The sequence below is a fragment of the Psammomys obesus genome, unplaced genomic scaffold, assembly GCF_907164565.1.
Source record: "Psammomys obesus unplaced genomic scaffold, mPsaObe1.curated_primary_1811, whole genome shotgun sequence".
Taxonomy (NCBI): Eukaryota; Metazoa; Chordata; class Mammalia; order Rodentia; family Muridae; genus Psammomys; species Psammomys obesus.
This window is the reverse complement of record NW_026593286.1, coordinates 12,620,757-12,634,096: the sequence shown is the minus strand read 5'-3', so window position 1 is coordinate 12,634,096 and position 13,340 is coordinate 12,620,757. Positions and strand designations below refer to the sequence as shown.

The 13,340-nt window shown below is 40.3% G+C and overlaps 1 pseudogene; it reads right to left on the bottom strand.

Moving 5' to 3' along the window:
* Positions 1-470: 470 nt before the first annotated feature.
* LOC129683660 (HBS1-like protein) lies at positions 471-1,926 on the bottom strand (annotated as a pseudogene).
* Positions 1,927-13,340: the final 11,414 nt, after the last annotated feature.

The window sequence follows — 13,340 nt, the reverse complement described above, 5'->3', positions numbered from 1 at the left end:
GATGGAATATATTGCTGCAAATTAAATGCAGAATAAAAGACAAGAATCCTGTAGTCATAAATTAAGCAAGCCATTAAATACACATCTCCACCCAAAATGAAAATTAACACTGCTCTAACAGAAAATGTAGCTACTCTTTAAGACGTACTTGTTTTTGTTTTATGCGTATGATGGTTTGCGTGTACATGTGTATATGCCCTGTTGGCATGCAGTGCTGATGGAGGTCAGAGGGAGTGTCACACACCCTGGAATTGGAGTTACAGACAGCTGTGAGCTGTCGTATTGGTTCTGGGAACTGAATACTGAGCCTTTACAAGAGTAGTAGCAAGCACTCCTAACTATGGGGCCATCTCTCCAGCCCCCGGTTCATCTATTTTTCATTTGTAAATGCTCTGGTGACAGGTCATGAATTTATGATTGTCATCTCGAAGGAAATCAAAAGTGGACATTAAACATTTTTATTTTAATATTTAATATGGCAAATGCTGATAGATGCAAACGACAAGTAAGAACTCTTTGGCATCCCCAGTACATTGGCCCTTGGTCGGCAGCTTGGGCTTCTTTTTTGTGACTTCACCAGTACTTTTGTTCAGGACACTAATCAGTCATTTAATAACAACAGGCTCACTGGCGGTTTGATGGTATAACAGCACAGGAAATCCTTTAGTGATGGAAACGTCAAAGCTGAAGCTGAGCAGGCTCTGAAGTGAGCGCAAGCTCTGATGGGTCCTTCGGCGGCCACAAAATATGCAGCCAACATTGATTTTGATGGTATCCATCCCAACCAAAGTCAGACTAACACGATTGCCCACTGCTGCCCAATTGACAGGTTCCTCATGCAGAGTGATTCTTTTTGCTAACAGTCGGTCACCAGTCTGTATGTAACCAGCTTCAATTTCACCAGTCACACAAAAGCCCGATCGTTGATCTTTAAAGACATCCAGCACACATAATCTAAAAGGTTTGTCAATAGATCGTTGAGGGAGCTTGAAGGAATCAAACTGTTCTAATAAACATAATCCTTCCTACCTCATCGTGATGTCACTTGACTGTGATCTTGTGATTAAATTTTCATCACTGAGACCACATGAGGTGATAAAAGCTACCTCACTCTCCTTAAAACTGGCTTGCTTGAGGACATGCCCAAGTTTTCCAGTAATCTCTTGAAATCTTTCTTGTTGCCAATTTACCTGATCCATTTTCTTGACGGCCACAGAAAGCTGTGTCACTCCAAGAGACTGGACCAAAAAGGCCGTGCTCTCCGGCCTGTCCTCCAGTCTCAAATCCAGCTTCAAACTCTCCCCGGGTGGCATCAGAAACTAAAACAGCTACATCAGCCTGGGATGCTCCTGTGGTCAGGTATGGAACGAAATCTTTATGGCCTGGAGCATCTACTAATGTAATAACTTTGGTTGTGGTTTCAAACTTCATCATGTCAATATCCTCTGTTACTCCACTTTCCCTTTCTTCTCCAGTCTTATCCAAGACCCAAGCATATGCAAACGAAGCCTTGCCAGCCTCTTTAGAACCTTGTTCATACTTACACATAGTTCTTTTGTTTACATTACCCAGAAGATAAAGCATATGCCCATCAGAGTACTTTTCCCAGCATCAACATGACCAATGATCACTAGGTTGAGCAACAGCTTCCAGCCCTGCCGCTTCTCCAATTCTGCTGCTTCAGTTTGCCAGAATTTTTCACTGGTGTTGGAGTTGAACTCAGCTCACCTGATACTTGAACGAAGGGAGACTAGAGGACAGATTTAGGAGTGCTGGTCTCAAGTTAAGGAGTCGTGATGCTGATGTCGTCACCAGGAGGGCCTTTGTGAGGGGTGTGCGGACTATCTCCATTGAAGAACCAGGCTCTTCAAATCCCACTGTTTGCTTCTTCTTAGATGCAGTCATTTTCACAACTTTTGGCACAATTTCAGACGATAGCCCCGGACATTCCGATGCCGGGCCATCGTGCACAGGGGGCGTCTGCCACCGTCTCTTCCAAAGAATTGGGCTCAGACACCAACAAGTGCCAACTGTGGCCTCAACGCCTCTTCAGCGCCATCTTGGCTTCCACCAGGCCCTGGTTTTGGTTTTCAAGACAGGGTTTCTCTGTGTATCCTTGGATGTCCTGAACTTGCTATGTAGACCAGGTTGGCCTCGAACTCACAGAGATCTGTCTGCCTCTGCCTCCCTAGTGCTGGGATTACAGACGTCCACCACAGCACCTGACTGAGAAACGATCTTAACCAGAGAACAGTCTCTCCCACCTGGCATTATTCCTTCAAATGAGCCAAGGATTCAGTGTAATTCCTAATAAGATTCCAAATGCATGTTTACAGAAATTAACAACCTAACTCTAAAGTGAATGTTAAAATTTGTGGAAGACACTGGGCTAAAAATAATTTTGAATAAGATCAAAGAGCCCGAAGATTCACACTTTTTAGACTACGTAACTTACTACAAATTACATTGATTCTGACAGTGTGGAGCTGGAGCAAGAACAGACACAGACATAGATTAAGTGGACCCCAGGAGGGAAGCAAGGGGGGCTGTGAGTTTGGGGCAAGCTTAGTCTACACAGCAAGACCTCTCCTCCTACCCCAATAACAAGGAGCCATGAAATAAAGATAGAAAATTTTATAAAGGTGGAAAATAGGTTAATGATTCCAGGGGATCAGGGGAAAAAATGGGAACTGGGTGTGAAGTAGTAATTTCCTTTTAGAGTAATGAAAGTTTATGAAGTTAGACGGGTGTAATGGTTGCCCAACTCCGTGAATATACTAAAACTCCACTGAAACTGTATGTAAGTTATATCTCAATAAAACTGCAATAAAATATACTAAAGTTTATAAATGGAGAAGTGTAATTTCATAATAGCAAAATCAAACATTTGAAAGGTAAGGCATAATTTTAAATAATGGAGGAACAGATTGTGCAACTACGTACCAATGTCTTTAATATGTATAAAATATACTTATAGTCAATAAGCAAAAACTGAAAAGAAAATGGGCAAAACATATGAATAGAAGGTTCATAAATGAAGACAAGTCAATAAAAAACACACATAATAGAGGTGAAAAGTAAAGTGATGTGTTTGCTTATTAGACAGGCTGAGACTACAAAAAACTAGTACACAGTAAGCTAGGTGAGGAAGCATAAGCCCTTTTGTACAATATCATTGGGAATTTACACTGGTGGAGTTGTCTTCGTTTGAATTTAACAGTATGGAACGACCTCTAAGTCTTACATTCTGACCTTGTAATTCCAGTTCTTTGAGTTTATATTAATGAGATAACAGGGCACATTAGGAGAGGTAAATGCCTAAGATGGTTTCTCAAGGCACTTTCCAATTTTACGTCCATGGGTGTTTTGCCTGCTTATATACCTGTGTACTATGTATGTGTGGTGTCTTTGGAAGTCAGATAATGGCGTCAGGTCCCCTGGAACTGTAGTTATGCAGATGCTGGAAATGGAACCCAAAACCTCCGGAAGAGCAGCCAGTACTCTGAGCTGTTGAGCTACTTCTTGATTTCCTCAAAGAAACTTTTATGATTGAAAAATATGAAAACAGGCAATACTAAATAATCGGAAGCTGGTTAAACAAGCTATTTTACTCATACATTGGAATTCTTGGCCTCCTGTTAGGATAAAGACATACCCATTAACCATGAGTGACATAGAGATAAGTTCAAATCTATTATTAGAAAAAAGTATAGATATTGAATTATGCCCAGAAGTTGGTACCCATTTTATATGCTTTTATTAAAATTAAATGCATAACTTTAAATATATAATTACGAATGATATATTATATTATAACTTTTATCCTGCGTGTGTTCTCATAGTCATATTATTGCTTATATTTTATCACATCTGTATTTGTATGTATGTTAGGAACATTCTTAAAAGATCTATGTAAAAATATTAGGAGTCATTATTGAATGCTAAGACAGAAGTTGAGTTTTCCCTATATCATTGCTTCATTTACTATTTTCTTACAAAAATTAATAAGCTATATCTTTTTATTCAGAAGTGTAAAATGGTAAACAGGAGAGGCAGTCAGGCTGAATAAAGTCTTAGTTTTGCCCAAGGATTTTGGGCAATTCCTTAAATACCCCAAGACTCAGTTTCTCCAACACATACCTCCTAAAGCTAGATCAAGAATACAAAGTATGTCCTCAACACAGGACCTGTATGCAACAAGCTCTTAGCAGATACCATTTTTTCATTACTTTCTGAGGCAGGGTCTCACAATGTGGTTCAAACTGACCTCAAACTCTTAAATCTCCCTTCTCAGCCTTCTAAATTCTGGGATCACAGTGGTTTGACACTTTCCAGAATTCTTTTTTTTTTCTGATCATCATTATAAATATCATTAAAATTATGGTGGATTCTTTATTAACTATACGTACAGAAGTGTAAATACGCCAACCTAAATGGGTCATGCCAGATGAGAGAAGATCCCACAGGCCAAAAACCTAGAAACCAGAAGAAATTGTTCCCAAGCCACCACATTCTCTTGTCGCTGAAGGACTTTATGAAAAAAGATCACTGTTTGTCTCAATAAGAGTATTAAAACATAGTCTTATTGCTCCTTAGGACTGTACCACCAGGACACAGAAATTAATAACAATAGAAAGTTTTATTGACAAGTATAAACTGTTTTAGAAATGTGAAGAGAATCCCAGTCTCCCACTGTTCTCATTTATCATGGAGTTAATCACCTTTTATAATACCAGAAACAATGATGAAATGATATACTATATATGTGATATATACATATATGTATATATATTGTTTTGGTTTTTCTTTTCTTTTGGGGGGAGGCTGCAGGGGCAGAGGATGGATATGGAAGGACAGGGAGATAAGTTGTATTGGGGTGCATGATGTGACATTCACAAAGAATCAATAATTTTTTTAAAAGAATAAGATTAATAATGATTATTATAAAGATAATGATACAATTCAAAAAATAAAGAAAACAGGATTATTCCAATAAAACGGCTCTCAAGTAAAGGCCTGACTTAAAACATATTTCTGATACAAGATGATGACATATTATTTTACATTGTTTTATGTGCTGCATGTTGACATTTTTTAGTTTACTATCATGGTAAATATATACACAATTGTATATATTTTATAACTTTATAATTATATATTTTATATATTACATATTTGTGGTTTTATAATCACATATATACGATATATAATTATACAGCATTATATTTTATATATAGGCATATAATATTTTATATATAATATATATTAACATCTACAATGACTTGGCTTTGATGGAGTTGGAAACCATACACATAAGGCCAGGAAGTGACTGAAAATGCCTCTAAAATATTCAGCCAGTGTTTCAAAAGCCTCCTCTATTTTCCCTCCAAGGGTTTCAGAAATTACAGGTGTGAACGGTTTCTGATTTCCTCCATAAGGAACTATGTTTGTGTCATCTCCCTAACGTGGGAGCACATCAAAAAGACAGATGCTAGAAGTTTGCTAACAAGCCTCAGATGAAAGGGCAAAACTACAGTGGTGGGCAGGGCAGGTCCACTTGTTGGAAGTCCTGCCCCACTATTTAGGTCACCAAGTAAGGTCCATAGCTTTTGGATGAAAGTTTCCAGAGGTTTTCTCCATTAATCAGTTAGTTGTACACAGAAACACACTAACATTTTTAAGTTTAGAGGAAGAACTGGGTGGTCCATGTTGCGACACATGTGGTTACCACTCTGGAAAAGCAAAGCTGGGGTTTTACAGATGCCTACCAAATCCATAATTAAAACCCTGTAACCTCTTCTTTGATGGAGTGAATTGAAGACCAGCAGAGCTGCTAATCCAAACTGTATGGTAAACATCCCAAGACATGCAAGGGTGTTTTCAGCAACTCTTTGGGACCCCTTATCATTGAGGTAGGTGATACTGTAGAGAAAGCCTAAATTACGTGCATTAAAAAGGGGGTCTTGGGAGAAACTGACACACTCTGGAACATGAAACTGGAGGATTATCAGTTCAAGGCCAGTCTGGCTACAGGATGAATTTCAGGCCAGTTTCAGCAATATGAGAGATACTATCTGAAGCAAACCTTCAGGGAGTGAATTAAAATGCTGGCTAGCAAGAAGAGGAGGGGCTATTTCTAACATGGACCCTATTGCCTGCTTTTGGATCAGTTCCACATGGCAGGGATGCCTTGCCTGGCCTTAGTGGGTGAGGATATGCTTAGTCCTGGTGTGACTTGATGTACTGGGGATGGTTGATAAGGGGAGGCAGGGTGGGGAAGGGGGGGAGCTCCTCTTTCTTTGGGGTAAAGGGAGAAGGGAAGGAGGAAGGAGGGAGAGGGGAGACTAGGAGGAGCAGAAGGAGGTGGCACCCTTGGGATATAAAGTAAATAAACTTAAATAAAATAAATTTTAAAAAATAAAATAAAGTAAGATAAAATGCTAGCTAGACTTCCAGGGTGGATTGGGAACTTTGTACTTTTTTTTTTTTTTTTAAGAAAAATTCTTTTTTTTTTTCTTAAAGATTTATTTATTTATTATTTATACAGTATTCTGTCTACACGTATGCCTACAGGCAAGAAGAGGGCGCCATATCTCATTACAGATGGTTAATCGAGCCAGCATGTGGTTGCTGGGAATTGAACTCAGGACCGACAGCCAACTCAAGACCTATGAGCTAACTTAGTGTCTTTTTAAAACTTCAGTGGTGAGGACTGAACCCAGGATGTCAGACACAAAGGTAACTGTGTCTAGCACTGAGCTGTGTCCACAGTCCTCTTTTTACTTTTTGTTTTGAGGCAGGATCTCTCCAAAATGCACAGACATGCTTCAAACTTCCTCTGTAACCTGAAGAGGCCTTAAACTTGTTATCTTTTTGCCTCTACCTCCTGGATAGCTAGGATTATAGTCCTGACTATCCAATCATGGTGATGCTTACATTTTTTTTTTCATTGTTCTTTTTTTTTTTTTTTAAGATATTTATTTTATGTATGAGTGCTCTATCTGCATGTACACGTGCACACCAGAAGAGGGCACCAGATCTCATAGATGGTTGTGAGCCACCATGTGGTTGCTGGGAATTGAACTCAGGACCTCTGAAAGAGCAGACAGTGCTCTTAACCACTGAGCCATCTCTCCAGCCCTGATGCTTACATTTAAAAACAGACAGAAAGCCAATTTGGAAACACTGATTTGAGAAGAAAAAAAAAAAAAACGAGTGCTCATTTCAGCAGCACACGTACCAAGAAAATGACAATAAACCAATTCTGGACCAATAAACCTACGACCATCAAAGAACACTTCAGCCAGAACTTGAAGCCTTAGGGCTCACTTTCAGCAATCTTGTCACATTGGCGAAACAGCCGTATTAAAACGGGAAGCATTTAAATAATCCATCAGATACTGTCGTCCTCACACCATTAGTCTGACTTATTTTCAGTCCCTTACACAACCTAACTGAACAGCGACTTTGAGTTACAAAGTTACCCACTTCCCTCTCAATACCAAATGACAAATTAAATCAAGGGGCAGAAGCAAGCTGGCATTTCAGACTCTTGAATGGTATTTTAAAGGTTAACATTATTCATGACTACACCAATTAAGCTAATTGCCTTTGCAGAAATGTAGATTTGAATGCTCGATAGACAAGGACACTGCATCCTCCCATAGCTAACGCAGTAGATGGACTTTAATCAGAAGTTCCATGACACTTTCACAATCGGCCCTCAAGTTCAGGCCTTATCTCTGGGCAGAGGCATTCGCCGCAACATTGCAGGGTCAACCTTGCCCTCCAAGTGGTTTCTAAATGACAGCATAGGTTACTTAAAATAGTCCCAGGAAAGGAGCTGAAGACCCAGCTGCCTGGACCCCCGAGGTGCCCTTATTTCTCAGAAGAATGAAAATCGTCCCTGTCCTCCCTCCCCCCCTTCTCAAAGGAGCTCTGTCTGGAATCTGCATTTTCATGACCTACACAAGGAGATTCTGACTCAGGCATGCTGTTGAGGTGACGTTAAATTTAGTTCCTAATTGTGTTTGTCAAACAGGTAAATCTCATAATCGCTCATGCATTGGCTTGACAGTCTATTTGTAAAAATAATGAGATCTGTGTGTTCCTTTACCTTAAAGAGAGTAGTGAAATCATATCAAGTGAATACACACTTGAAAATAAAATTCAGAAAAGGCTGGAGTGAAGAAAAGGCTCAGTTAAGAATACTAGGTGATTTTCCAGTACTGGGGTTCAATTCCCATCACCTACATGGGAGCTTCCAACAGTCAGTAACTCCAAGAGATCTGACATCCTCTTTTGGCCTCCCATACACTTAAAATAATAGAAAATGGCAATAATAAAAAAAATTCTGCGACCTCAAGAGAGCGGCAGAGCCTAGGTTTAACATCAGAAAATCTGGATCTGCAAACAAATAGATCTACTAGTTGCTGACCTTGAGTCTCAATTGTTCCTATCTGCAAAATATAGATAATATGTATAACAATATATTAAAGGAGATACTATATTCAGAATGCTTGTCTTATATTCCCACACTGCCCACACTCAATTAAAAGCAGGCGCTATAAAGGAAGGGAGGTGCTATCCAGTCACTGAGTTTATGTTAAGTGAGAATAAGAGACACAGTGATTTTGTAACAGCCACTGATACTGCAAGGTTATTCATTACTACTGTACCACTACTCCTTGCTTTTCCTGATGGATACAAATTTCAGTTCATGGTGTAGATGTTGTTTATAAGTCAGGGAATGGCTGAGTAAAGCTTTCCTGTGAACTTTGTTCACACTCTCAGCTATGAGCCGTCTGCAAGGAGACCAAGCACAGAACCTCAAGCTATAAATATCAGTGGCAGAGGCAAAAAGGAAGAGCCCCTGGCGTGGGAACACACCTTTTGCCAGATGTTAACTTTACGTTTAGCCAGATGCCCTGCTGTTTCTGTTTTCCAACCATAATTTGTTACTAGGGATCATGGGGATAAGATCTTGACAGGCCCTAAGAGAAGTGTGTGTGTGTGTGTGTGTGTGTGTGTGTGTGTGTGTGTGTGTGTTTTCAAAACAGTGGTCTACAGCAGCATGCGGTCTGCTGACCGTGCAGGAGGGTCTGCTGCTTCCCTGGACTCTGGTCCTCCATTCATCTCAGATCTGTCAATGTTCCGGCTGTCTATAACCAGCGGGCCCCTCACCTCGCCCCCGCTTGCTCACCGCACCTGCGCTTTTCACTGCTCCTCTATGCAGCTTCGGAAGTTTCCTAGACTCTTGCTATGTCTGACACAGATGAGGAGCTTGCATGGAAACATAACGCTGTAATATGTGCCAGGAGAGATAAGTAATAATTTTTAAAAAAAGCCATTGTGAAGCACAAAACTCATGACACATGGTTGTCCATCACCATTTACCCAAGCAGAGTGGAAGGTTGAAAGAACACAGAATTTAGAGCCAAGAAAACAGTTTTACCTCAGCACCATAAGTATTGTCTGGCTCTTGATCTTTGGGTTTGACCTGGATTTGCAGACCTGGTTTTCCTACATTTCACAATTTCAAAATGACAGACGGCACAGTTTTCATACTAACATGAGCCAATTCCTCATGACAAACCTCTTGACTGAGTAAGGCATGTACATTTATTCTACTGAATGGTTAGCCTGTTTTGTCCATCAGGGGAACCAGTGAATGGTGAGGTATACTACAAACAAACAAACAAATAAACAAAAATGTTCCATTCAGTGCCTCAAACAATAATGCCCTTTTAAACTTCTGTAACATTCAATTCTTCTGTTCCTCTACCAACTGTAGACAAGAAACGTCTGTGACTGACTGCTGATGCAATCAAAGAGCATTGAGCCCGCATGAGAACAAGAACAAGGCCCCCTGAGTCAACTAAGCAAGGCACATATAAACTCACAGAGACTGAATTAGTGAGCACAGACAGGGTCTACTTGGGGATGCACCAGGTCCTCTGTGCATATAGTATAACTTTCAGCTTAGCATTTTTATGGGACTTCGGAGTGTGAAAATGAGTTGGTATCTTGTTCTTGTGCCTGCTCTTAGGACTCTTTTTCTTCCGTTGCATTACCTTGTCAAACTTTGATATGATGATTTATTTTTTTTTTGCTTTATCTTATTATATTTTATTTTGCCGTATATGGTTATTATCATTTAGAAGCCTGTTCTTTTCTAATGAGAGACAGAAAGGGAATGGATCTGAAGGGGAAAGAAAGGAAAAGGAACTGGGAGGAATAGAGGGAGGGGAAACAATAATCAGGATATTTTTGTATGATAAAAAAAATCTATTTTTAATAAAAGGAAAAGAAAAACCACCCCTGTACAGCAGGACAGTAGCCTTGCTGAAGGTGAGACTCAAGACAACAGCTTTCAAAAGAACTGGGAAAAAATAAGGGCCTCTCATCCATAGGCTAATGCAAGGAATGTCCATTTTTTTCAAATCAGGTTCCCGAAACTTTCCTCAGAAAGTTCCTCCAAAAGTGTTTTGCATAGCTAAAATTAATTCAGGTTTAATTGCTCCATGAAACACAATTTCACTGCATAGAGCATTTTGCCCTCAAACTTGCTACCCCCTACCCCTGCCTTCTGAACACTGGATTATGGTGGTTGAGACTGACTGAGGGGCCAAACACCTCACCCTCCAGCGGAAGCCCTTCCCCGATTCTTAATATACCCACACAAAAAATAAGATGGACCCTAACCCTTAACAAAGAATGGAAGGTTTTTTTCAGAATCTTCCACAAAGTACTTCCCTGGCTGACCTTCCCCTTACCCTAGGTCATAACTACCTGGTACCTGCCCGTAGAACATATTTTGACCTCCATGACTTAATTCATGCTGCTCTCACACAGCTTCCTTTCTGGTTGTTGATGGCCAAAATGATACCCGTGTGTGGCTCCCTAGCACTGCTATGACAGGTGAGAGAGTGAATGAATGTCTCAGTTAATTCCAAGGCTTTATCTGAACCTATTACATCTTCCGAAGACGTTCACAGCCTGAGACAGAGAGGTTAGGAGCTTATTGTGAGTTGGAGGGTTGGGAGACACAAGTCATCCCATAATACTACACTTATGTTCTCATATTGGAGAACACTGCTTCATTCAAAATTATCCAAAGCACAACATAAGTTCATATATTTGCAAGTCATTTGCATTGAGTGTTATGGCTTTTGAATGCTACATGCCTTACAAAACATGTTTCTTACTTATTACCACATTTCCCCCCCCTGAAAGTTGAACTGGTTTTTTGTTTGCTTATTTGTTTGTTTTATTTTGTTTTGTTTTCTGATCTTTGTGCCCTCTCCTTGAGTATGGTCTTGCACATAGATGGTGTCTCAACAGTGTCTGCTGTTTAGAATTTTAATCTCTTTCTTTAATTTCTTTACATGTTGCCAGGCACAGTAGTACACACCTGTAATCCCAGTACTCGGGGAAACAGAGACCTTAACCTCTGTGAGTTCGAGGCCAGCCTGGTCTACCAAGTGAGTCCAGGGCAGCCAAGGCTACACAGAGAAACCCTGTCTCAAAAACAAACAAACAATTTCTTAACATGCCTATGCCTGGTGTCCTGCACCACCTGGGCTGATGGTATGCCTGATGCACTCTTTGCCTGAACTAACACATTCCTAGATCTTTGGCTGACAGTTTAGAAGCATCATGAACACACAGACATTTGTCATAAAGACGCTTGTTCCTAGAAATCAGGTTGGTGTCATACAGGAAGCTACACATGTATAAATGTTCTAACAACACAGTAGCACTAGATTCACTGTAAGAATTTGAAATGGTCATTTTTAACATACTAAACCTGTTACTGAGAACAAGAGGCTCTTCAGATCCCCAGAACCCTGTTGTCATAGTTAGGGTTTCGGTTTCTATGGCTGTGATAAAACACCATGGCCAAAAGCAAGTTGGGGAGGAGAGAGTTTGACTTACAATTTCATATCAAAGATAGTTGGAGCAGGAACTCAAGGAAAGACTTGGAAGCAGGAACAAGAGCAGAAAACATGGAGTAGTGCTTAAAGCTATTTAAAAGCTTACTCCTCATGATGCAGCCTGCTTTCATATAGCATTCAAGACCAATAGCCCAGGGATGGCATAACCCACAGGAAGCTGGGCCCTCCCACATCAATCACTAATTAAGAAAATGCCCACAGTCTTGCCCACAGGCAAGTCTGGTGAGGGGTCTTTTCTCAGTTGAGAAAATAACACAAAAACTAGCCAGCATACACAAGCTATACAGCAGAACTGGGGCTACATTAAGGTATCAGAATCAACTGGGAAGGTTAGCTTCAGAGATATGAAATATAGGAGGTTCCTGAAATGGCTGATTTAACTAAAATTTAATATTCCTCCTTTGAAAGTAAGTATTTAATTATAATATATACATAAGCATTGATACATTTGTGCTCATGGATACATTACAACGAATGATAGAATACCTTGAAAACAACATTTAGATATCTGGCCTTAAAACTTGTGTTCAAAACCAGTAGTTAAAGCCAGGAAAGAGTGAGTTATTTTGTAATGTATTCCTGTAGTGGTTGGAATAGGAATGGCCCATATAGGCTCATATGTCTGAATGCTTGGTCACTAGGGAGAGGTGCAACTTAACAAGGATTAGGAGGTGTGTCCTTTAAGAGAAAGTGTGTCGCTTGAGGTGATGGACTTTGGGCTTTCAAATGCTCAAGCCAGACCCAGTGTCTCTCTCTGCTGCTGTCTGTGAATGCAGATGAAAATTCTCAATCTACTTCTCCAGCACCACGTCTTCTCTCCATGCTTCTTGCCATCATGACAATGGACTAATCCTCTGACCTGTAAGCGAGCTCCAGTTAAATGCTTTCCTTTGTAAGAGTTGCCATGATCATGATGCCTCTTCACAGCAATAGAGCATTGACTAAGGCAATGGTCTTTTTTATTATTATTATTTCTTGAAGATCAGTTGGTGTTTATCTTAACTCATGTTTCTTCTATTTCACTCTGTCTCCCCTCAATTTATTCTTCCAAAACTTTCTGAGAGGCAGCATGGAGAGTTCAGTATTGTCGCGCGTGGCCTTTGCCGATAAGGACGACGCAACAACCGAGGATTTCTTCAGCAGCAAGTTTATTGAACAGCTCTTTCTTGTAGATGGTGAAGGACCCAAACCCCGGGTTGTGCTCTGCTTAAATAGCCAGCAGCGCGACCTGTCCGTCTGTAATTGGTGCTCTGTTCAAGTCTTCATAAGCATATGGCTGGCAATTGGAGTGCAGCCTAAACCCTCATAAGCATAAAGCTGCACATGCGTAAACTGCAGGGCGGCGCAGGCAAGAAGCGCGAAAATGCTGGCAAGAAGAACCAA